Genomic DNA, 24,773 nt, shown 5'->3' with positions numbered 1-24,773 from the left:
ATGCAGAGTTCTAAATATATTTGTCAAGTCCATCTGATCCAGTGTATCATTCAGGACCCTTGTTTCCTTATTGATCCTGTGTCAAGCTGATTTGTCCATTGTTGTTAGTGGAGTATTAAAGTCCCCTGCAATTACCACATTCTTATCAATAAAGTTTCTTATGTTTGTGATTAATTATTTTATATATTTGGGGTCTCCCGTTTTCAGTGCATAGACATTTATAATTGTTAGTTCTTCCTGATTGATAGACCCTGTAATTATTATATAATGCCCTTCTTCATCTCTTGTTACAGCCTTTAATTTAAAGTCTCGATGTCTGATATAAGTATGGCTACTTCAGCTTTCTTTTGACTTCCAGTAGCATGATAGATAGTTCTCCATCCCCTCACTTTCAATCTGAAGTATCCTCAGGTCTAAAATGAGTCTCTTGTAGACAGCAAATAGTCTTGTTTTTTTATACATTCTCATACCCTATGTCTTTTGGTTGGAGCATTTAGTTCATTTACATTCAGTGTTATAGAAAGATATGGGTTTAGAGTCACTGTGATGTCTGTATGTTTCATGGCTGTAGTGGTGTCTATTGTACTTTGTAGTCCTTGCAACATTTCACTCACAGAATCTCTCATAGGGCTGGTTTAGTGGTGATGAATTCTTTCAGTTTGTGTTTGTTTGAGAAGACCTTTATCTCTCCTTCTATTCTGAGTGACAGGCTTGCTGGATAAAGGATTCTCAGCTGCATATTTTTTCTGTTCATCACATTGAAGATTTCCTACCATTCCTTTTGGGCCTGACACGTTTCAGTAGACAGGTCTGCCACTAGTCTTATGGGTCTCCTTTTGCAAGTTAGAGCGTGTTTATCCCTAGCTGCTTTCAGAATTTTCTCTTTATCCTTGTATTTTGCCAGTTTCACTATGATATGTTGTGCAGAAGATCAATTCAAGTTACCTCTGAAGAGAGTTCTCTGTGCCTCTTGGATTTCAATGTCTTTTTCCTTCCCCAGATCAGGGAAGTTCTCAGCCATGATTTGTTCAAGTACACCTTCAGCTCCTTTCTCTCTCTCTTCCTCTTCTGGAATTCCTATTATACGGATATTGTTCCATTTTATTGCATCACTTAGTTCTCTATTTCTCTCCTCATACTCCTGGATTTTTTTAACTCTCTTTTTCTCAGCTTCCTCTTTTTTCATAATTTTATCTTCTAATTCACCTAGTCTCTCCTCTACCTCTTCAATCCGTGCTGTGTCCACCTCCATTTTATTTTGCACCTCATTTGTAGCATTTTTTAGCTCCTCATGACTATTTCTTAATCCCTTGATCTCTGTAGCAATAGATTCTGTGCTGTCCTCTATGCTTTTTTCAAGCCCAGCGATTAATGTTATTACTATTTTTCTATAATCTTCTTCCATTATATTGCTTAAATTGTTTTGATCAATTCATTAGCTGTCACTACTTCCTGGAGTTCCTTTTGAGGAGAGTTATTCCGTTTCATCATTTTGGGTAGTCCCTGCAGTGGCTCCAAACTGCAGGGCACTTCCCGTGTGCTATCCAGAATAACTTGTGTTGGTGGGTGGGGTCGTGGTCAGACCCAATGGCTGCCCGCAGCCCGCTGCTGGGGCCACAGGTAGACTGGTGTGTACCTTATCTTCCCCTCTTCTAGGGGTAGGAGTTACCGTGGAGTGGTTTGGCCCCTGTCTGGACTACTTGCACGCTGCCAGGCTTGTGGTGTTGCGTTGATGGGATCTGACGTATTAGCCGGGGTGGATCCGCAAGGTGCACAAGGGCAGGAGGGGCAGGCGTAGCTCGCTTTGCCATCGGTGGTCACCTGTGTGAGTGGTCCTGCAGCACAGGGAGGGAGGCAGACCCGTCAGCAGGATGGATCCACAGAAACACAGCGTTGGGTGTTTGCGTGGTGCAAGCAAGTTCGGTGACGGGAACTAGTTCCCTTTGGAATTTCAGCTGTGGGATGGGAGAGGGATATGGAGCTTGCCAGCACCTTTGTTCCCCGCCAAGCTGAGCCTGGTAGTGCTACTTTTAATTTTTGAGGAACCTCCATACTGTTTTCCAGAGTGGCTACAACACTGTGCATTCCCATCAACAGTGCAAAAGCATTCCCCTTTCTCTGCATGCTGATCAACATCTGTTGTTTCCTGAGTTAATTTTAGTCATTAGGACCAGTGTGAGGTGGTATCTCGCTGTGGTTTTGATTTGTATTTCTCTGATGATGAGTGATGTTGAGCATCTTTTCATGTGTCTGTTAGACACCTGGATGTCTTCTTTTGAAAAGTGTCTATTCATGTCTTCTGCCCATTTCTTCACTGGATTATTTGTTTTTTGGGTGTTGAATTTGATAAGTTCTTTATAGATTTTGGATAGTAACTCTTTATCCAATATGTCATTTGCAAATATCTTCTCCCATTCTGAGGGCCGGTTTTTTTGTTGTTCTTGATGGTTTCCTCTGCTGTGCAGAAGCTTTTTATCTTCATGAGGTCCCAACAGTTCATTTTTTGCTTTTATTTCTGATGCCTCCAGAGATATGCCTATCAAGAAGTTATTGCAGCCATGGTTAAAGAGGTTGCTCCTGTTTTCTTCTCTAGGATTTTGAAGGTTTCCTGTCTCACATTTAGGTCTGTTATCGATTTTGAATTTATTTTTTTGTATAGTGTAAGAAAATGGTGCACTTTCATTTTTCTGCATGTTGCTGTCCAGTTTAACTAAGCAACATTTGTTGAGGAGACTGTCCTTTTTCCATGGATACTCTTTCCTGCTTTGTTCAAGATCAGTTGGCCATATATTTGGGGGTCCTTTTCTGGGTTATCTATTCTGTTCCATTGATCTAGGTGTCTGTTTTTGTGCCAGTACCATACTGTCTTAATGACTACAACTTTGTAATGCAGCTTAAAGTCCCATATTGTGATTCCTTCATTTTTGGTTTTCTTTTTCAACATTACTTTGTCTATTCAGTGTCTTTTGCAGTTCCATACCAATTTTAGGATAGTTTGTTCCAGCTCTGTGAAGAGTATTGGTGTTATTTTGATAGGTATTGCATTGAATGTGCAGGTTGCTTTAGGTAGTATCAACATTTTAACAATATTTCTTCTTCCAATCCATAAGTATGGAATGCTTTTCCATTTCTTTGTGTCTTCTTCAATTTCTTTCATAAGCCTTCTATAGTTCTGAGTGTAAAGATTTTTTTTCCTCTTTGCTTAGGTTTATTCCTAGGTATCATATGTTTGTTTGTTTGTTTGTTTGTTTGTTGGTGAAATTGCAAATGAGATCGATTCATTGATTTCTCTTTCTTCTGCTTCATTATTCGTGTGTAGAAATGTAACCAATTCTGGTAGGTTGATTTTACCTCCTGCAACTTTGCTGAGTTGCTGTTGCTCTAGCAGTTTTTTGGTCGAGTCTTTTGGGTTTTCCATGTAGAGTATCATGTCACCTGTGGAGTCAACGTTTGATTTCATCCCTGCCAATTTGGATGCTTTTGTTTCTTTTTGTTGTCTGATTGCTGAGGTTAGGACTTAGAATACTATGTTGAGCAACAGTGGTGGGAGTGGAAATCCCTGTTGTATTCCTGACCTTGGGGGAAAGCTCTCAGTTTTCCCCACTGAGGATGATATTAGCTGTGGGCTTTCATATATAGCTTTTATGATGTTGAGGTATATTCCTTCTATTCTGACTTTCCTGAGGGTTTTTTATCAAGAAGGACACTGTATTTTGTCAAATGCTTTTTTCTGCATCTATTGACAGGGTCATGTGTTTCTTATCCTTTTTTTTTATTAATGCAGTGTATCATGTTGATTATTTGTGAATATTTGTGAATATTTGTGAATATTGAACCCCAGAAATGAATAACACTTGATTGTGGTGAATCATTCTTTTAATGTACCAATGAATTTGATTTGCTAGTATCTTCTTGATAATATCTGCATCCACGTTCATCATGGATATTTGCCTGTAATTCTCCCCTTTAGTGGTGTCTTTGTTTGGTTTTGGAATCAAGGTAATGCTGGCTTCATAGAATGAGTTTGGAAGCTTTCATTCCACTTCTATTCTTTGGAGCAGTTTGAGAAAAATAGGTATCAATTCTGCTTTGAATGTCTGGTAGAATTCCCCAGGGAAGCCATCTGGCCCTGGACTTTTGTTTGATGGGAGATTTTTGATAACCAATTCAAATTTTTTGCTGGTTATGGACCTGTTCAAATTTTCTATTTCTTCCTGTTTTTGAAATGTGGTGGTGTGTGAGTGTTTAGGAATTTGTCCTTTTCTTCCAGATTGTGCAGTTTGTTGGCATATAATTTTTTTTATTGTATTCTCTTATAATTGTTTGTATTTCTGTGGTATTGGTTGTGATCTCTCCTCTTTCATTCATGATTTTATCTATTTGGGCCCTCTCTCTTTTCTTCTTGAGAAGTCTGGGTAGGGGTTTATCAATTCATTTATTTGTTCGAAAAACTAGCTTTGAGTTTCAGTGATCTGTTCTACTGGGTTTTTTGTTTGTTTGTTTGTTTGTTCGTTTGTTTGTTTCTATATCATTTATTTCTGCTCTAATCTTCATTATTTCCCTTCTTCTGGTCTGTGGGCAATATTTTCAACAAAATATAGCCCTGCTATATTTCTAGCCCTGCTCTTTTTCTAGCCCCCTTAGGTGTAAGGTTAACTTGTGTATTTGGGACCTTTCTTGCTTCTTGAGTTAGGCTAGAATTGCACAGTACTTTCCTCTAAGGACTATCTTTGCTGCATCCCAAAGGATGTGGAGTGCTGTGGTTTCAGTTTCATATATATATATGTATATATATATATATTTTTTTTTATTTAAATTTCTTCTTTAATTTCCTAATTAACTCATTAATAACCCATTAATTATTTGCAGGATATTCTCTAACCTCCATGTATTTGAGGACTTTCCAAATTTTTATTTGTGGTTGATTTAAAGTTTCATGGTGTTGTCATCTGAAAATGTGTATGGTATGGGACATCTAGGTGGCTCAGTTGGTTAAGAGTCCAACTTTGAGTCAGGTCATGATCTCATGGTTTCTGAGTTCAAGCCCCTCATCAGGCCCTGTGCTGGCAGTGTGGAGTCTTCCTGGGATTCTCTCTCACACCCTTTCTTTCTCCCACCTCCACTTGTCTGCTCTCTCTCCCCTCTCTCAAAATAAACAAATAAACTTAAAAAATCAAGTATGCATGGAACTATCTCGATCTTTTTTACCTGTTGATGGAAGTTTTGTGACCCACTATGTGATCTCTTTTGGAGAATGTTTCATGTACACTTGAGAAGAATGTGTATTCTGCTGCTTTAAGATGAAATGTTCTGTGGGGCGCCTGGGTAGCTCAGTTGGTTTAAACGTCCGACGTTGGCTCAGGTCATGATCTCACAGATCATGAGTTCGAGCCCTGCATCAGGCTGTGTGCTGAGAGCTCAGAGCCTGGACCCTGGAGCCTGCTTTGGATTCTGTGTCTCCCTCTCTCACTCTGTCTCTCCCACACTCATGCTTGTCTCTGTCCCTCAAGAATGAATAAACTTTAAAAAAGTTTTTAAAAAGATGAAATGTTCTGAATATATCTGTGTAGTTCATCTGGTCCAGTGTGTCACTCAAAGCCATTGTTTCCTTGTTGATTTTCTGCTTAGATGATCTGTCCATTTCTATAAGTGGAGTATTAAAGTCTCCTACTCTAATGGTCTTATTATTAATAACTTTCTTTATGATAGTGATTAAATGATTTACATATTTTTGAGTGTTCAAGTTGGGGGCATAAATATTTAAAATTGTTGTATCTTCTTAATGGATTGAACCATTAATTATGATATAATGCTCTTCTTCATCGCTTGTTATAGTCTGTTTTAAAATATCGTTTTTTCTGATATAAGTATGGCTATTCTGGCTTTCTTTTGACATCCAATATCATTATAGATGGATCTCCATCCCCTGATGTTCAGTCTGCAGGTGTCCTTAGGTCTGAAATGAGTCTTTTGTAGGCAGCATATAGATGGATCTTTATTTTTTAATCCATTTTGTTACTGTTATCTTTTGATTGGATCATATAGTACATTTACATTCAGCGTGATTATTGAAAGATATAAATTTTGTGCCATTGTGTTAGCTGTAAATTTGGTGTTTCTGGTGATGTTCTCTGCTCCTTTATAGTCTCTGCTGTTTGGTATTTTTTTTCTCCATTCAGAGAGTCCCCGTTAACATTTTTTGCAGGGCTGGTTTAGTGGTCATGAATTCCCTTTAGTTTTTGTCTTACAAAATCTTGATCCTCCTATTCTGAATGACAGACTTGTTAAAAGGATTCTTGGCTCCATATTTTTTCTATTCAGAACATTAAATATTTCCTGCCATTCCATTATGTCCTGACGAGTTTCAGTAGGCAGTACTGCTACTAACCCTATGTGTCTACCCTTGTAGGTTAAGGACCATTTGTCCCTAGCTGCTTTTTCGGTATTTTCTCTTTATCTTTGTATTTTGTAAGTTTCACTACGATACGTTGTGGTGTTTACCTGTTTTTGTTGATTTGTAAACAGGTTATCTGTGCCTTTTGTTCTTGGATGCTTATTTCCTTCCCCAGGTTAGGGAAGTTCTCAGCCATAATTTGTTCAAATACACCTTCTGCCCCCTTTTATCACTCTGATTCTTCTGGTACTGCTATGATATGGATATTGTTTTGTTTCAGGGAATCAGTTTTTAAGTCTCCCTTCATGATCTAGTAACTTCCTTTCCCTCTTTTTTTCAGCTTCATTATTTTCCATAATTTTATCTTCTATTTTCCCTACTCTTTCCTCTGCTTCTTCCATCCTTGCTGTCACTGTTTCTCGTTTACTTTGAATCCCAGTTATACAATTTTTAAATTAATCCTGACTAGTTCTTAGATCTTTGATCTCTGCAACAAAGATTTCTCTGGCGTCTTCTATGCTTTTTTCAAGCCCAGCTAGTAGTCTTATGACTGTTGTTCTAAATTCTTATTCAGATATATTGCTTATATCTGTTTTCAGCAAGTCCCTGGCTGTAATTTCTCCCTGACCTTTCTACTGGGGAGAATTCTTCCATCTTGTCCTTTTGACTAAGCTTATGCCTTTTGCATGTTTTAAAGCTTGTTATGTGTCCTGCATTCGAGAGTATTACTATATGAAAAAGGGATCATATATCGTTTAGGGCCTGGCACTCCAGGAAGTGTTTCTGGTGTATGCTGTGTGCACTCTGCTATTGCACTTTGGCTGTTCTTACCCACTGGTCAGTCCTCTGCACAGCTCCTCCTTTCTTGCAGTGGTGGAGTGTTTGGACCTTTTTTTACGTTTTTTTTTTTATTTTTACATTTATTTATTTATTTATTTATTTATTTTTGAGAGACAGGGAGAGGCAGAGCACAAGTGGGGGATGGGCAGAGAGAGAAGGAGACACAGAATCTGAAGCAGGCTCCAGGCTCTGAGCTGTCAGCACAGAGCCCAACGCAGGGCTCAAACTCACAAACCACGAGATCAGGACCTGAGCTGAAGTCGGACACTCAACCAAATGAACCACCAAGGTGCCCCTGGACCTTTAACTAGGTACGCTTTGATTTGTTTTTTGAAGCAATCCTGGAGAAAAAGAAATGGTGGGAAGGCCTTATCCCAAAAAAGAAAATGAAGGGGAACAACAACAAAAGACAGTCAGAGAGTCAAAAAAATATAAAGCTGATTCCATAGAAAAAGAAAAAATAAAGAAAAAGGAAGAAGGAAAGAAAAAAGAAGGAAAAAGAAAGGACGAAAAATGCCTGATTCAAAAAGAGAGAGAGAGAGAGAGAGAGACCGAGAAGAGAGTGAGAAAGAGAAAAGAAAATGGAAAAAAAAAATAAAACTGTGAGCATGATTTCAAAATTTAAAAAGGAATTAGGATAAAAGAAAAAAGAAGTGTTTTCTGTTGGTGCTTAGGATGTTGTGGCTGTGCTGGTCTGGAGGAGAGGCTGGCTGCATTGGATCAGAGTCAGTCTTGCCCCAGTAAATAAGCAGTTGCCAGACACAGAGGGAAAGGGTTTTGTGTAAGCAGGTCCTGCTTCCACTGGGGGCTTCTGTGTTGTTCTCTGAAGTCCTACCATGTGACTCCACCCCAATCTCTCTTCTTTGGACCAGGGAAATGAACCCTCACTTTTCAGGCAGCCCTTACAAAAGAGAAAGGGAAGGTAGCTCACCCTGCACCAGAACTCTCTTTTTTCTTTGGTGCATGGCTGGATTCAAAACCAAAGTCTCAAAGGAAGCACAGATCTGCTCCCCTCCTCCAGAGCAGAGGCTCTCCACTCTGCTGATGAAACGCTTTTGCCTGGCCCTTGCAGAGTTTTTTGTTTGTTTGTTTGTTTGTTTGTTTTTTGCTTTTTGTTCTTAGGGAGGCAATAAATCCTCTTCCAGAAGTACTCCAGGAAAGGGACGATTCTTTCCCAGTTCACACCGGAGATTGCTGCACCACACTATGCACTCCAGGGCCAGCTCCCACCTCCCCAGGCACGTGTACAACAGCTCCACTCTGGATAAAGTCTCACACTTCCAAAACCTGAGAGTTTGAGCTCCAGAAGCTGTTTTCAAAAAAGAACTGGGAAACTCAGCACTTCTCACTCCCTAGTCCATAGTCCAGAGTGGTTTACCTCTTGTGCTAACTCAATGATGCACTGTTTCAAACCCTCTCTCTTTCTTTCCCTTTTGTTCTCCAGGGAAAGAGTTCTTTCCCCTCCACAGCTCTGCCATTTTTTATCCCCCAGTTAACATTTAAGCACCTCATATCTGCCAAGCTATCTCCCTCCAACTGTGGAGATCCTTCTGCCACTCCTCAAACTTGTTTCCTGAGTGTTTCAAGTAATCTGACCTCAATAAAGCTGTGTTTGAGAGATGGGGAAAGCCCACTGTCCCCCTACTTCTGCACCATCTTAACTCCTCCTCTATTTCATTTTTGATGGTTTTATTTACTTGAGAGAGAGAAAGCGTGAGTGGGGAGGAATAGAGAGGGAGAGAGGGAGACAGAAACCCAAGCCGGTTCTGTGCTGTCAGTGTGGAGCCCAAAGTGGGGCTTGAACTCAGGAACCATGAAATCAGGACCTGAACCAAAACCAAGAGTCAGACTCTTAACTGACTGAGCCACCCAGGCGCCCCATCTCTATTTTCTATTTTAAACTTTATTTTGATAGGATATTTAGGTAGAATTTAAAAAGAGAGATAAACATAAAAGGATAAAAATATATGCTGACATTACAAATAATGCTGATAATTCAGAAGACACAGCTGTTTTTAAAGAAAGTTTATTAACTTTAATACTAGATTTAAGTGATTAGAATCCACCACATTACATATTAAAGAGAATTAAACAAATATGATTACTAATATTACTTTGCTATTTAACACTAATATTAAACTACTAAAGTGTTAAACTAATATTGTTTACCAAAGACTTCCCAACTCATGTTCACTTGAAAAGCATTTGAGTTTCTTCTTATATTTCTTACAGTTTTAAGAATATATAATTCTTAATAAATTTAAGACTATTTAATTTATTTCTCATTTATCTCCACGTCAATTTAAATAAGACTCTTTTAAGGGATTTTATGGATCATGCTGGCAGTACCATGTGGAGGTAGAAAAATATAACATATAGATAACAAATACATACATACATACATATGCAGTCATACAGATGCAAACAGAGATCTTATAGCTTTTACTGTAAAATTTTAACCATGAATCAGGCAACAGAGTAATATAAATCTTACTGGTTTATATAAAATAGTTGACTCTCATCTTACTCCACTTTATATTTTCATCTAAATTTGTGTTTCTGGCCAATATGGGACAAGATAAGGTTACCTGTTCGATATGATAGCTAGTGCTTTTTACGTATATTTGTGGAGAAGACTTAAGATTTTATTTTGTCTTGATATGTAATCTTATGAAGGCTGTAGACTACCATGAATACTGAAGAGACATCTAGTGGCTGTCTGGATGTGTCCACAGCTAGCAGGTGGATAAAATACTCAACATGCAAAAAACAAATAATCCAGTGGAGAAATGGGCAGAAGACATGAATAGAAACTTTTCCAAAGAAGACATCCAGATGGTTAACATACACATGAAAAGATGCTCAAGATTACTCATCATCAGATAAATACAAATCCAAACCACAATGAGATACCACCTCACACCAGTCAGGGCGGCTAAAATTAACAACTCTGGAAACAACATATGTCAGGGAGAATGTGGAGAGAGGGGAACCCTCTTGCACTGTTGGTGGGAATGAAAACTGGTGCAGCCACTCTGGAAAGCAATATGGAGGGTCCTCAAAAAATTAAAAAAAAAATTATTCCACGACCCAGCAATTGCACTACTAGGAATTTATCTTAAGGATATAGGAGTGCTGATTCAGAGGGGCACATGCACCCCAATGTTTATAGCAGCACTATCAACAATAGACAAATTATAGAAAAAGCCCAAATGTTCAACAACTGGTGAATGGATTAAGAAGATGTGGTAAAATATATTTATATACATATACAATGGAATACTACTCAGCATTGAAAAAGAATGAAATCTTGCCATTTGCAACAATGTGGATGAACTGAAGGGTATTATGCTAAGCGAAATAAGTCAGTCAGAGAAAGATAGATATCACATGATTTCTCTCATATGTGGAATTTGAGAAATGTAACAGATGATCATAAGGGAAGGGAAGGAAAAATAAGATAAAAACAGAGAGGGAGGCAAACCATGAGAGACTCTTAAATACAGAGAAAAAAACTGAGGGTTGATGGGGGTGGGAGGTGGGAGGTTGGGGAAGATGGGTGATGGGTGATGAGCATTAAGGAAGACGCTTGTTTGGATGAGCATTGGTGTTATATTTAAGTGATGAATCACTGGATTCTACTCCTGAAACCAAGTCTACACTGTGTTAACTAACTTGAGAATAAAATAAATAAAGGCGCTAAGTAATATTAGTATGTTAATAGTTGAACTCTAACACCCCATTTAACATCAGTGGACACATCATCTAAGCAAAACATCAACAAGGAAACATTGGTTTTGAATGAAACACGGGAACATATGGACCTAACATATATTCAAGACATTCCATCCTAAAACATCAGAATACACATTCTTTTCAAGTTCACAAAGAACATCCTCCAGAATAGATTACATATTAACCCAAAAAGCAAACCACAACAAATACAAACAGATCAAAATCATATTCATGCATATTTTCTTATCTCAATGCTTTGAAACTAGAAGTCAACCACAAGAAAAAAATGGGAAAGACCATAAATACATGGAGGTTAAAAAACATGCTACTAAACAATCAATGGGTAAACCAGGAAATCAAAGAAGAAATTTAAAAAATATAAGGAATACCATTCAGAATGACTAAAATCAACAACACAAGAAAAAACAGGTGTTGGCAAGGATATGGAGAAAAAGGAACACTCATACACACTCAGTGGGAATGCAAACTGGTGCAGCCACTATGGAAAATAGTATGGAGGTTCCTCAGAAAGTTAGAAATAGAACCACCCCATGATACAGCAATTTCACTACCAGGTACCAGTTTACCCAAAGAATACAAGAACACTAATTCAAAGAGATACATGCACCCCTATGTTGATAGCAGAAATATTTACAATAGCCAAGATATGGAAGCAGCCCAAGTGTCCATCAACTGATGAATATTATACAGTAATAATAATAAAAAAAAAAACAGTGAAATCTTGTCATTTGCAACAACAAGAATGGAGCTAGAGAGTACAATGTTAAGTGAAATAATTCAGTAAGGGAAAGAAAAATACCATATGATTTCACTTATATGTGGAATTTAAGAAACAAAACAAGAAAACAAAGGGGAAATAAGAGAGGGACACACAAAGCAAAAAAACAGATTATTAGTTACAGAGAACAAACCGATGGCTACCAGAGGGGAAATGGGTGGGGGATGAGTCAAATAGGTGATGGGTATTAAAGAGTTCACTTGTTTTGATGAGCACAGGGTGATATGTGACATGTTGAATTACCATATTGTATACCTGAAACCAATATAACACTATATGTTAATTGAAATTAGAATGAAAAGCAACAACAACAAAAACAAACAAACAAAAAATAAATAAATGGAACCAGATGAACATTAAAACACAATGTTTAAAAAACTCTGGGATGAAGCAAAAGCAGTTCTAACAGGGAGTTTATAGCAATACAGGCCTAAATCAAGAAGCAAGAAAGGTCTCAAATAAACAACCTAATCTTAAACCTAAAAGAGATAGAAAAGAAACAACAAACAAAACCTAAAACCAGGGGAGCATGGGTAGCTCTGTCGGTTAAGCATTTGACTCTTGATTTGGGCTCAGGTTATGATCTCACATTTGTGAGATTGAGCGTCCATCAGGCTCCACACGGGGCATGGAACCTGCTTAATAGTCTCTGTCTCCCAAGAGACTCTTAATCATAGAGAACAAACTGAGGGACGATGGAGGGAGGTGGGTGGGAGATGGGCTAGATGAGTAATGGGTATTAAGGAGACCATTTGTTGTGATGAGCACTGGGTGTTGTGATGAATCACTGAATTCTATTCCTGAACCAACTAACTAAACTTTATATTAAAAAATTTAAAAGAGGGAATTAAAAAAACACTGTGTAAGTTTAAGGTATACAATGTGATGATGATACACATATATATTGTGAAATTATTAGTATAGTAAGGTTAGTTAACCCATCCTTCACTTCACACTGTTACTGTTTTATTGTTGTTATGTGAGCACATGAAAGGTCTCTTCTCATAGCAACTTCCAACTATACAATCCAGTGTGTTAACCATAGTGGCCATGCTGTACAGTAGATCCCCAGAACTCATTCACCTTATATTGATGAGGTGATTCTTGAACAATTGGGTTTGAACTGCATGGATCCACTCTACATGGATTTTTTTCTTTCAATAAATATGATACAGAACTGTAAAAAAAAGTTTTCTCTCTCCCTCTATCCCTGTTCCTCCCCCACTCATACTCTCTGTCCCTCAAAAAAGAACCTTAAAATCATCAAAAGGAAGGAAACAATAAACATTAAAGCATAAATAAATGATATAAAAACAAACAAACAAAAAGGTAGAACAAATCAATGGAAACAGAAGGTGGTTCTTTAAAAAAAAAAAGCAAAAATCAAATTTACAAGCCTCTAGCCACACTTACTAAGAAATATAAGCAAAAGGGCCCAAATAAATAAAATCACAAATGAGAGAGGAGACATAAAAAAACAACACCACAGGAATACAAACCGTTACAAGAGAATATTATGAAAAACTACATGCCAACAAACTGAACAACTTAGAAGAAATGGATACATTCCTGGAAACATATAAACTACCAAAAATGAAACAGGAAGAAATAAAAAGTTTGAACAGACTGATAACTAGCAAGAAAATTGAGACAGTAATCAAAAAACTCCCAAAAAACCAAAGTACAGGAGCAGATGTCTTCACAGGCAAATTTTACCAAACATTTAAAGAAGAGTCACTGCCTATTCTTCCCAGACTATTCCAAAAATTAGGAAAGGAAGAAATATTCCAAATTCATTCTATGAGGACAGCATTATCCTGATACCAAAAGGGGATAAAGACAATACTAAAATATAGAAAGATAGGACAATATCCCTAATGAATATAGATGCAAAACTTCTCAATAAAATAGTAGCAAATTGAATTCAACAATCATTAAAAAAATCATTCACCATGATCAGGTGTGTTTTATTACTGAGTTGCCAGAGCGGTTCAATATTCACAAATCAATCAACATGATACATTATATAAATAAGAGAAAGATAAGAACCATATGATCATCTCAATATATGCAGAAAAAGCATTTGACAAAGTAAAACATCCATTCATGATAAAAACCCCGCAACAAAGTAGGTTTAGAGAGAACATACCTAAAAATGATAAGGACCACATCTGAAAAACCCACAGCTAACATCATCCTCAATGGGGAAAAACTGAGAGGTATTTCTCTAAGGTCAGAAATAAGACAAAGATGTCCACTCTCACCACTTTTATTCAAAATAGTACTGGAAGTCCTAGCCACAGTAATCAGACAACAAAAAGAAATAAAAGGCATCCGAATCAGTATGAAGTAAAACTGTCACTATTTGCAGATGACATGATACTGTATATAGAAAACCTGAAAGACTCCACCAAAAGAACTTCTGGAAATTATAAACAAATTCAGTACTGTTGCAGGTACAAAATCAAAGTACAGAAATCTGTTTCATTTCTATACGCCAATAATGAAGTCACAGAAAGAGAAATTAAGAAACATTATGTGGAATTTACAAAAAAAACAACTAACAAAGGAAAATGAAAGAGAGACAAAGAAACATTCATAACTATAGAAAGCAAACTGATGGTTACTGGAGAGGGGAGGTGGGTGGGATAATGGGTGAAATAGGTGATGAAGATTAAAGAGTACACTTATCATGATAAGCACTGAGTAATGTATAGAATTGTTCCACCACTATATTGTGCACCTGAAACTAATATCGTTTATCGTTACTTGTCTTCCTTTGTTTCTTGTTACAGTATTTGTTTTAAAGTCTATTTTTCCAAAGAAAAATAATAAAGTCTATTTTTCCAATATTACTACCCCAGCTTTCTTTTCACCTCCATTTGCATGATAAATGTTTTTCTATCATTTCAATTTCAGTCTTCATGTGTCCTTAGGTCTAAAGCAAATCTGTTGAAGGCAGGATATAGATGGGTCTTGGTTTTTTATCCATTTACTCACTTTATGTCTTTTAGTGGAAGCATTTCACCCATATACATTCAAAGTAATTATTTATAGGTATGTACTTATTGCCATTTTACTTGTTTTATGGCTTTTTTTGGTTCTCTGTTCTTTTCTTCTCTTATTCTCTTCTCATGTGGTTTTACATGTTTTTTGTAGTGAATATGCTTGACATCCATTTCCTTTATTTTTTGCATATCTGTGACAAGTCTTTTATTTGTCGCTGCCATTGGGTTTATATATAGCACTCCATGCATATAGTAATCTATATTAAGTTGATGGCCACTTAAGTTTGAACTATTCTAAATGCCCTAAATTTTTAAAACTGCCCCCTACATTTTATGTATATGTTTTCACGTTCACATTTTTATATTGTAAATACTGTCACAGATTTTGAGTCTGGAGTTCTCTCTTGTCCAGCAAGAGAGTAGACGCAGAATTAAATGCAAGAGAGGCTAATGTCTGGGAGGAGACAAGAGCCTTGAGTAAGGGTTCTTGCTCCATTTTTATTAGGATCAGAAGGCTTACAAACGTGATGAACATGCAGAAAAAGACAATGAAACGGTGATGATTAACTCGTGTGTGAGAGAAAGGGGGTTTCGAAGATATGGTGTTAGGGGTTTGGGTCAATATAAAACAAAATCCTCAGGCTGAGCAGATGGCTGTTTATTGCAGGCACCAGGTGCCACGTCTGTTTATCTCAACTTGCCTAGGAGGATAAGACAGAGCATGCTACATCAAGGTCAACAAGGCAGCTTTTTTTTTTTTTTTTTTTCCTAATTAGCTCCACTCTGGGCAATTTCACCTTGCTGTGGCCATCTATAGCCCTATTTACCTGTTTGCCTATTCTGGACGCTCCATCTTGTGAAAGCAGCTTTCTGCTTTTGTCCTGTGTTGGAGGCACTTACACCGTTTATGTATCCTGGACACTTTCATCCTGTGGCTTCCCATTCCTATGGATTTGTCCTAAGCCTTCTTCACCCATTGATGCAAGTTCACAGAATTCCTAAACTTATTTCCCACAGAATACCTTGACTGATTTTTATAAATATACTTAATTTTGCTGATTTTGTGCTTATTTTGTATTCCTCCTTATCAATTTTCATTTCCACTCAGATTACCCTTTAACATTTTTGTAAGGCTGGTATGAATTCCTTTAACTTTGTTTAGGAAAAATTTAAATGTCTCCTTCTGTTCTGAATGATAACCTTGCTTGACAGAGTATTCTGGTTGCCGTTTTGTTTTGTTCTGTTTTGTTTTGTTTTGTTTTGTTTCCTTTCAGCGATTTGAATATGCCAAGTCACTCCTTTCTGGCTTGCAAAGTTTCTGCTGAGAAATCCGCTGATAGCCCTCTGGATTTCCCTTGTATTCAACTGTTTACTTTTCTCTTTCTGCTTTTAGAATTCTCTATAGCTACTTTTTGCCATTTTACATATCTGTCTTGGTGTGGAGATCCTTGGGTGATTTTCTTGGAGGGCTCTCATTTCTTCCTCGATCTGGACGTCTGTTATCTTCCCCAGATTAGAGAAGTATTCAGCTATTATTTCTTCAAATAAATTTTATGCCCACTTTCTATTTCTTCTTCTAGGATTGGTATAATATGAATGTTACACTTTATTGTGTCACTGAGTCCCCTTAATCTATTTTATTATTCTTTGTTTCTCTTTCTTCTTCAACTTGATTGCTTTTCATTATTCTGTCCTCCAAGTACCTGATCTTTTCTGCTTCCTCTTGTCTACTATTTATTCCTTCTAGTGTATTTTAAATTTCAGTTATTGAGTTCTTAATTTCTGCTTGGTTCTTTTGTTTTGTTTTCTCTTTGTTGAGGATCTTACTGAGGTCCTTCCCTCCTTTCTGAAGTCCAGTGAATATTTTTATGACCATTACCTTAAGTTCTCTATCAAGCATATTACTTGTTTTATTTAGCTCTCCTGCTTTGATTTTGCCTTGTTCTTTCATTTGGGACCTGTTCACCTATCTCCTCATTTTGTTTAACTCTCCCTCTATTTCTATATAGTAGGAAGTTCAGCTATGTCTTCTGCACTTGATAGTAATGGCCATGTGAAGAAGAGGTCCTGTAGTGCTCTGCAGTGCAATGTCCCCTGCTCATGACAACCTGGTACTTTAGGGATGTCTCCTTTGTGCACTGTGTGTGCCCCACTGTTGTGTTTATGCCTCATTTGTCTTCAGTCCAGCCATCTGTAATGCCTCTTTTGGCTTGTTGTGGGAAAGGTTATTTTCTGTTGCTAATGGGCCAGTGTAAGGCAGCTTTTAGCTTGTGTTAGGTTAGACTTGGTGTTTTCCAGAGCTGCAATGGCACCAAACTGAAGCGTGCTCTCCCTGTGTTGTCCCTTGAGAAGCTTTCATTGGTGGGTGGGGCCTGACATCAGAAGATATTTTGCCCCCAACCCACTGCTGAGGCTGCAAACTATTGTGTGTGGTTTACTTCCCCTCTCCTCTGGTCAGGAGTCACTTTGGTGTGGTTCTTGCCCTTTTGGGGCTCGTTGCACATGGCCATGCTTGTGGTGCCTTTTTGATGGACACCTGTCAAGAGCATGTTGGATAAGGTGGGTCTTCAAGAGAACATGAGGGCAGGGTGCATGATGCCATCAAGGTCCATGTAGGTGGGGACCTGCAGCCAATCTGGAAAACACCAGCTGGGGTTGGACTGCAGGGGGTAGATACACAGAAGGGCATAGGGGCATGGTATGCTTTCAGCAAGCTAGGTGGAGTTTGTTCTGCCCTGGTTCACACAGGTGTCCAGGTATCTAGGCTGGGGGTGGGGAAGGGAAGTGGTGCCAACTAGCTCTTTTGTTCTGACAAAGTCTCCTGAAGATCCCTGCCCTTTTCAGCACACACTCTGAGATTGGTAAACAAATATCCCTCTCATATATCACAGGTATTTTTCAAACTGATGTTTCTATGCTGTATCTAGGGAGAATGATTATTGTGCTATCTCTTTCACCGTGGCAACTCAATCTCCCATCAACTTCTACCTCTCCCAGAGACAAGCTGGCTGATTTTTAAAGTTCCAGGTGTTCAGCCCCACTGACTAAAAACTTTAAGTTATGTCACTCTGGTTTTCAAAGCCAAATGTTATGTGGATTCATCTTCCTATTGTGCATCCTCCATGCTGGGGGTGACTTGTGTGGGGTCTGCTCCTCTCCCCTCCCCATGGCTGAGACCTCCCTCCTCCTTTCAGACAATCTAATGGGACAGTTTGTCTCCCAACTACATCTCAGCCCTTACTATCCTTTTCGATGTGGCCTCTTCTCTGCATTTAGCTGTGGGGAGTCTGTTCTTCCAGTGTTTTGGTCATCTTCTACATTATTTATACTGATGTGGGTATTTAGGTGTATCATGGGATGGGATGAGCCTAGGATCTTCTTACTTCAGCATCTTCCCCGGAAGTTCTAATTTTCATAAATGCTTTCAATTGACATACCTTATTTCTTTAATACAGAACATATTACAAGTGGAATTTTACAAAAAACAAGCACATCAACCATCATGATCAGGAAAAACATTATCTATACGAATAAGGCATATCATAGGATAGATAGACAGCATGGAAATATTGACAGTAAAGGGAGGAGAATGTTCTGGAACTTTAATTCTTTTTCAGATTTTACCCTTTATCTCTCCCACACACACTTCCCTGATATTTCCACACTACAAAAAATGAGTAGAAGGCCATTTGTAGGAAAAAAAGTTATATTTTGACACCAATTTTAGTAGTATTTTGTATTTGGAGTTATTACAAAACATTTACTAAAAATTCAGTTTATTAGCTAGTAGTCATATAGAACTAAGAGAGCACTGAGACACAAAATTTATTGGGACCTTAATGGATTTATAGAAACTCAAAGTTACACAGCAGGGACTGGGTGGCACAAAAGAGCATTGATTGGCTGCTGCAGGACCATCTCACAGGGTTTATTTGCCCTGGTGAGTTCATTAGGATCCAGGCCATGGCCTTCAATCTTAGATGTCTACAGTCTGATCTTGGTTATGTCCCATAATTCATTCAAATTCAGGAGGTGAAATTATGCTGATTATCACAAGACTGAAAGATATAAACAAAGAAGGTCAATTAATTAACTCATACTGAGAAATCCAAGTATCATACGGCTCAGATATGACTGTTGAGAAGATAACACCCCACTTTCCCTTCTAGGTGGGTTACAAGAACATCAGAACTATTAGATCATTTCTTCATAAACATAAAATCAAAGTCATATGATGCTGATAACTGGCATCTTGCTTTATGTCTGAAGAGTCTGACTGCACAATGATTTATCTGTCACATAGACCAGATGTTTCATCATCTTAGGAGTTTTTTTTTTTCCCCCTAAGAAAAGTGCTGGGAAGTCTATTTCTGTGTTTCTTGTTTTTCTAGGCTTCTTTAACTGATCAACTGGCCCCATGTTGACCCCTTTAGCCTTCAACACATTTTTATGTTCTTTAGAAGATCTGTATTTATTTATTCACACAAATGATAAATGGATATAATGGAACTATAAATAATCCAAACAACACAGACAAAACTCTCGCCACCAAACTTTTGCCTTTCTTCAGTCCTCCTATATCCAGAAGAAAACACAAGTATCGGTACTTTCGAGACATTTTTCTATGCATTTAAATGTATACACAGATAGTATTTACACTAATGTAAAGTTTTAGATAAGAGGATTTGATAAATTATTAGATCATACGATACATACTATTCTCCTAATTGTTTAGATCCAATTAATAATGTCTCAATGATTTTTCTTTCTTTTTTTTAACGTTTATTCATTTTTGAGAGACAGAGCATGAGTGGGGAAGGGGCAGAGAAAAAGAGAGAGACACAGAAACTGAAGCAGGCTTCAGGCTCTGAGCTGTCAGCACAGAGCCTGACACAGGGCTCGAACTCACTAACTCTGAGATTATGACCTGAGCCAAAGTCCGATTCAACCAACTGAGCCACCCAGGCACCCACAACGAATTTTCTATATCAAAACAGAACTTTCCCATTTTTTCAACTGCTTCATGACACTACATTGTATGAAAGGATAATTATTAATAATTCTTCTAGTAAAAAGCATTTAGTACCCATACAACTTTTCTTTATTAAAGTGTATTTGTTCATATGTAGGAGTATTTTCACGGTTTCCACAAAAAATATGTATCAAAGAGCGTACACATTAAAGTTTTGATATTGCTAAAATAGTTTTAAATATTGCAATCTCGGGGAGCCTGAGTAGCTCAGTCAGTTAAGTGTCCAACTCTTGATTTTGGCTCAGGTCATGATCTCATGGTTTGTGAGATCGAGCCCCATGCTGGGCTCTTCACTGACAGCACGGAGCCTGCTTGGGATTCTCTCTCTCCTTCTCTCTTTGCCCCTCCCCACTTGCGCTCTCTCTCTGTCTCCATCTCAAAATAAACATTAAAAAATTACACTCTCATAAACAGTGTATATCTCACCACATCTTTCTTAAAATTGAAGATGATGGAGACTTTTAATTATTGGAAGTATGATCGGCTAAAAGTGGTTTCTCATGTTGAATTATATTCCCGTGATAGTAATGAAGTCAATTTATTATTATTATTGAACATTTATATTTTGTCTTTCTTCTTATTATAAGAGTTGTCTTTCTTTGACCATTCTTCTATTGAGTTATTTGTGCTTCGATATTACCATATTAGTGTTTTGTACATTCTGGAAGCTAATAATGAATCCATAACATGTCTTTAAAGTGTTATCACATTCTATATAAACTCTTTCCGCTGGGAGGAAAAGAGACTGAGTCTATCAGGGAGACACCAGAACAATCTGACATGCCATAGGTGGGTGATTGGGAACTGGGGGAGATAAAATGGGCCAAGTAGGCATGGAGGGAAGGGATCCTCTTCTGTGCAAAGACAAAGTGAAGAGAAAGAGAGGCTGGGGAAGTGTAGTACTGTCTTTGGACAAGATAAAAACCTCTTTGACTGGGACAGAGAGGGATCCCATCTCTAACTGTGGTGCTTTCTCTGGACTGGGGCCAGGTGCCCTGTTAGCGCACCTGGGGAGAAGGGGAGTCACCCCCAGGCTCAGTGTCTAGGTCAGGGGTGCAGTCCGCAGTAGGAGAAAGTGGTCCACTCCCTGAAGTGCTGTGGGACAGGACAAAACAAGCCAGAACCACATATCTGGCAACATGGAGAGGTGCTTCCCCAGTGCCAGGGTGCACGGAGTGGGAGTTAGAATTCCAGCCAAGCGCCAGGGCACGGGAGTCGGGGGAGGGAGACAGACTGCCATGTCTGTGCCCACAGCACAGCGAGGACAACTCCAAAGACGTGATTTGGATCACCGGGCCGGTGGAGAAAAGACTGGGAGGTCGCCATTTTGCCCTCCCCCCCCCCCACCACCACCACCAAGGCTGGGCCTCAGGAATCGGTCCATGGGGCCCAGAATGGAGGCGGGACCCACCTACACCAAAACACGGCCTTCTGCCGCCAGGTGACTACTGGAGCGGGATAGACACTGAAGAACCAGACAGCCCCCTCCTCCAGACTAGCACTACTGCATTCCCTGGATTAATTCTTGGACAATTCTTGTTAGTTAGATATATTCATTCTTCTTTTCTCCTACTTATCATTTCCCTCCTCTAGGCTGGTTACTCTGGTTGTTGGTTTGTTTAAGCAGACAAATTTAATGCATTCTCTTGAAACAGGTTCTACGCCTCCTTCTTTACTTTCCTTTCCCTCTCTCTGGAATAATCAAGCCATCTAGTTTCTCTGTATGGTTAACTTTATCTTCATTTCTTCTTCTCTGTCTCCTTCTTTATTTTCCTTTCTCTCTCTATGGATTAGGCCATTTAGTCTCTCTGCCTGGTTAATGTTTTTCTTTTTCCCCTCACCTGTCATTTATGTCTTTGTATATGCTCTTCCATCAGCACCGCCTCCACCCTGTTCTTTACCTGTAGATGGTGTTTCTGGTTTTTTCCTTTTGGATTGTTTTTGTTTGTTTGTTTGCTTTATTTGTCTGTGTGTTTGCGTGTTTTTGTTTCCCGTTGGTTTCTCTGGTTGTTTTCCTTTCCAGGGCTACATCGAGGAACAAATCAAAGCACACCTGGGGGAGGGTCCAAGAGTAGGGAAATAAAATAACCAAAGTCACAACAACAGAGAGCAAGTAACAATCTTCAAAAAACATCTGAAGGGCAAGGCCCTGGACAGTGTATGACCCCCCACCCTTTAATATAGCAGTGCTCCCAGGGGCAGAGCACATGAAAAGCTTTTAAAACTAGTAAGGGACAGAAAAATAGCTAAAATGATGAAACAGAAGAATTCTCCTCAAAGGAAATTCCAGGAAGAAGCGACAAATGAATTGATCAAAACAGATATAAGAAATCTAACTAAACAAGAATTTAGAATAATAGTCATAAAATTAATCGCTGGGCGTGAAAAAAGCATAGAAGACAGCAGAGAATCTACTGCTACAGAGATCAAAATAGTCATGATGAATTAAAAATTGCTATAAATTAGGTGCATAATAAAATGGAGGCAGCCACAGCATGGATGGAAGAGGCAGAGGGGAGAATAGGTGAATTAGAAGATAAAATTATAGAAAAAGAGGAAGCCGAGTAAAAGATTTAAAACATCCAGTATCACGAGGGGAAAATTAGAAAATTAAGTGATTCAGTCAAATGAAACAATATCCATATCATAGGAATTCCAGAAGAAGAAGGAAGATAAAGGGGCTGCAAGGTGTACTTGAACAAATCATAGCTGAGAACTTCCCCAAACTGGGGAAGGAAACAGGTACTGAAATCCAAGAGGCACAGAGAACTCCCTTCAGACATAACTTGAATCGATCTTCTGCATGACATATCATAGTGAAACTGGCAAAATACAAGGATAAAGAGAGAATTCTGAAAGCAGCTAGGGATAAATGGGCCTTAAAATACAAAGGCAGACACATAAGGGTAGTAGCAGACCTATCTGTGGAAACTTGGCAGGACAGAAAAGAATGGGAGTAAATTTTCAATGTGATGAAGAGGAAAAATATGAAGCCAAGAATCCTTTATCCAGCAAATCTGTCACTCAGAATAGAAGGAGAGAAAAAGGTCCCCCCCCCCCAAAAAAAAACTGAAGGAATTCATCATCAAAAACCAGCCCTACAAGATATTCTAAGGGGGACCATGTGAGTGAAATGTTGCAAGGACCACAAAGGACCCGAGACATCACTACAAGCATGAAAACTACAGATAACACAATGACTCTAAACCGATATCTTTCAATAATAAAACTAATGTAAATGGACTAAGTGCTCCAACCAAAAGACATAGGGTATCAGAATGGAAAAAAACCCACCAAGACCCATGTATTTTCTGTCTATAAGAGACACGATGGAGACATGAGGACACCTTCAGATTGAAAGTGAGGGAGTGGAGAACTATCTATCATGCTACTGGAAGTCAAAAGAAAGCTGGAGTAGCCATACTTAGACAAACTAGACTTTCAATTAAAGGCTGTAACAAGAGATGAAGAAGGGCATTATATAATAATTACAAGGGTCTATCCATCAGGAAGAGCTAACAATTATAAATGTCTATGTACCGAATTCGGAGGAACCCAAATATATGAAACAATTAATCATAAACATAAGCAACCTTATTGATGAGAATGCGGTAATTGCAGGAGACTTTAATACTCCACTTACAACACTGGACAGATCATCTAGACAGAGAAAGAGTAAAGAAACAATGGCCTTGAAAGATACATTGGACCAGATGCACATGACAGATACACTTAGAACTCTACATCCCCAAACAGCATAATATAGTTTCTTTTCGACTGCACATGGGACATTCTCCACGATAGATCACGTACTGGGTCACAAAACAGCCCTTCATAACTATACAAGAATTGAGATCATACCATGCACACTTTCAGACCACAATGCTATGAACCTTGAAATCAACCACATGGAAATGTCTGGAAAATCTCCAAAAGCAAGGAGGTTAAAGAATATCCTACTAAAGAATGAATGTGCCAAACAGGCAATTAGAGAAGAAATTTTAAAATATATGGAAACAAATGAAAATGAAAATACAACAATCCAAACACTTTGGAATGCAGCGAAGGCATGCCTGAGAGGAAAATACATTGCAATCCAGGCTTATCTCAACAAACAAGAAAAATCCCAAATACAAAATCTAACAGCACACCTAAAAGAACTAGAAGCAGAACAGCCAAGACACCCCAAACCCAGCAGAAGAAGAGAAATAATAAAGATCAGAACAGAAATAAACAATATAGAATCCAAAAATAGTAGAGCAGATCAATGAAACCAACAGTTGTTGTAGTTTTTTTTTTTGAAAAAAAATAACCAAAATTCATAAATCTCTAGCCAGGCTTCTTAAAAAGAAAAGAGAGTGGAGCCACATAGATAAAATCACGAATGAAAATGGAATTATTACAACCCATCCCTCAGAAATACAAGCAATTATCAGGGAATACTACGAAAAATTTATATGCCAACAAACTGGACAACCTGGAAGAAATGGACAAATTCCTAAACACCCACACACTTCCAAAACTCAAATGGGAAGAAATAGAAAATTTGAACACATAACTAGTGAAGAAATTGAATCAGGTATCAAAAATCTCCCAAAAAACAAGAGTCGTGGACCACTTGGCTTCCCTGGGGAATTCTACCTGACATTTAAGCAGAGATAATACCTGTCCTTCTCAAGCTGTTCCAAAAAATAGAAAGGGAAAGAAAACTTCCAGACTGCTTCTATGAAGCCAACATTACTTTGTTTCCCAAACCAGACACTGACCAGAAAAAAAGATAACTATGGGCCAATATCCCTGATGAATATGGACGCAAAAGTTCTCTATAAGATACTAGCAAATCGAATTCAACAGCATGTAAAAAGAATTATTCACCATGATCAAGGGGGATTCACTCCTGGCTTGCAGGGTTGGTTCAACATTCACAAATCCATCAATGTGATACATCACATTAATAAAAGAAAA

The 24,773-nt window shown here is 38.3% G+C and overlaps 1 protein-coding gene across 3 annotated transcripts in view; it reads right to left on the bottom strand.

Moving 5' to 3' along the window:
• LOC111558779 overlaps positions 1–24,773 on the bottom strand; it is a 219,499-nt gene that overhangs the window by 79,466 nt on the left and 115,260 nt on the right. The window contains exons 3-4 of one of the 3 annotated variants that reach the window (XR_006593317.1): positions 21,650–21,861; positions 18,585–18,834 (exon numbers count right to left, since the gene is read on the bottom strand). The exons of 1 other annotated variant lie outside the window; for it this stretch is intronic. The gene's annotated coding sequence lies outside the window, so the exon portion shown is untranslated. Of the gene's footprint in view, positions 1–18,584; positions 18,835–21,649; positions 21,862–24,773 lie in introns of those variants that run through there. One more of the 3 variants, XR_006593316.1, reaches the window with a different exon arrangement.

The sequence above is a fragment of the Felis catus genome, chromosome X, assembly GCF_018350175.1.
Source record: "Felis catus isolate Fca126 chromosome X, F.catus_Fca126_mat1.0, whole genome shotgun sequence".
NCBI classification, from domain to species: domain Eukaryota; kingdom Metazoa; phylum Chordata; class Mammalia; order Carnivora; family Felidae; genus Felis; species Felis catus.
This window is presented reverse-complemented; position numbering and strand designations above follow the sequence as displayed.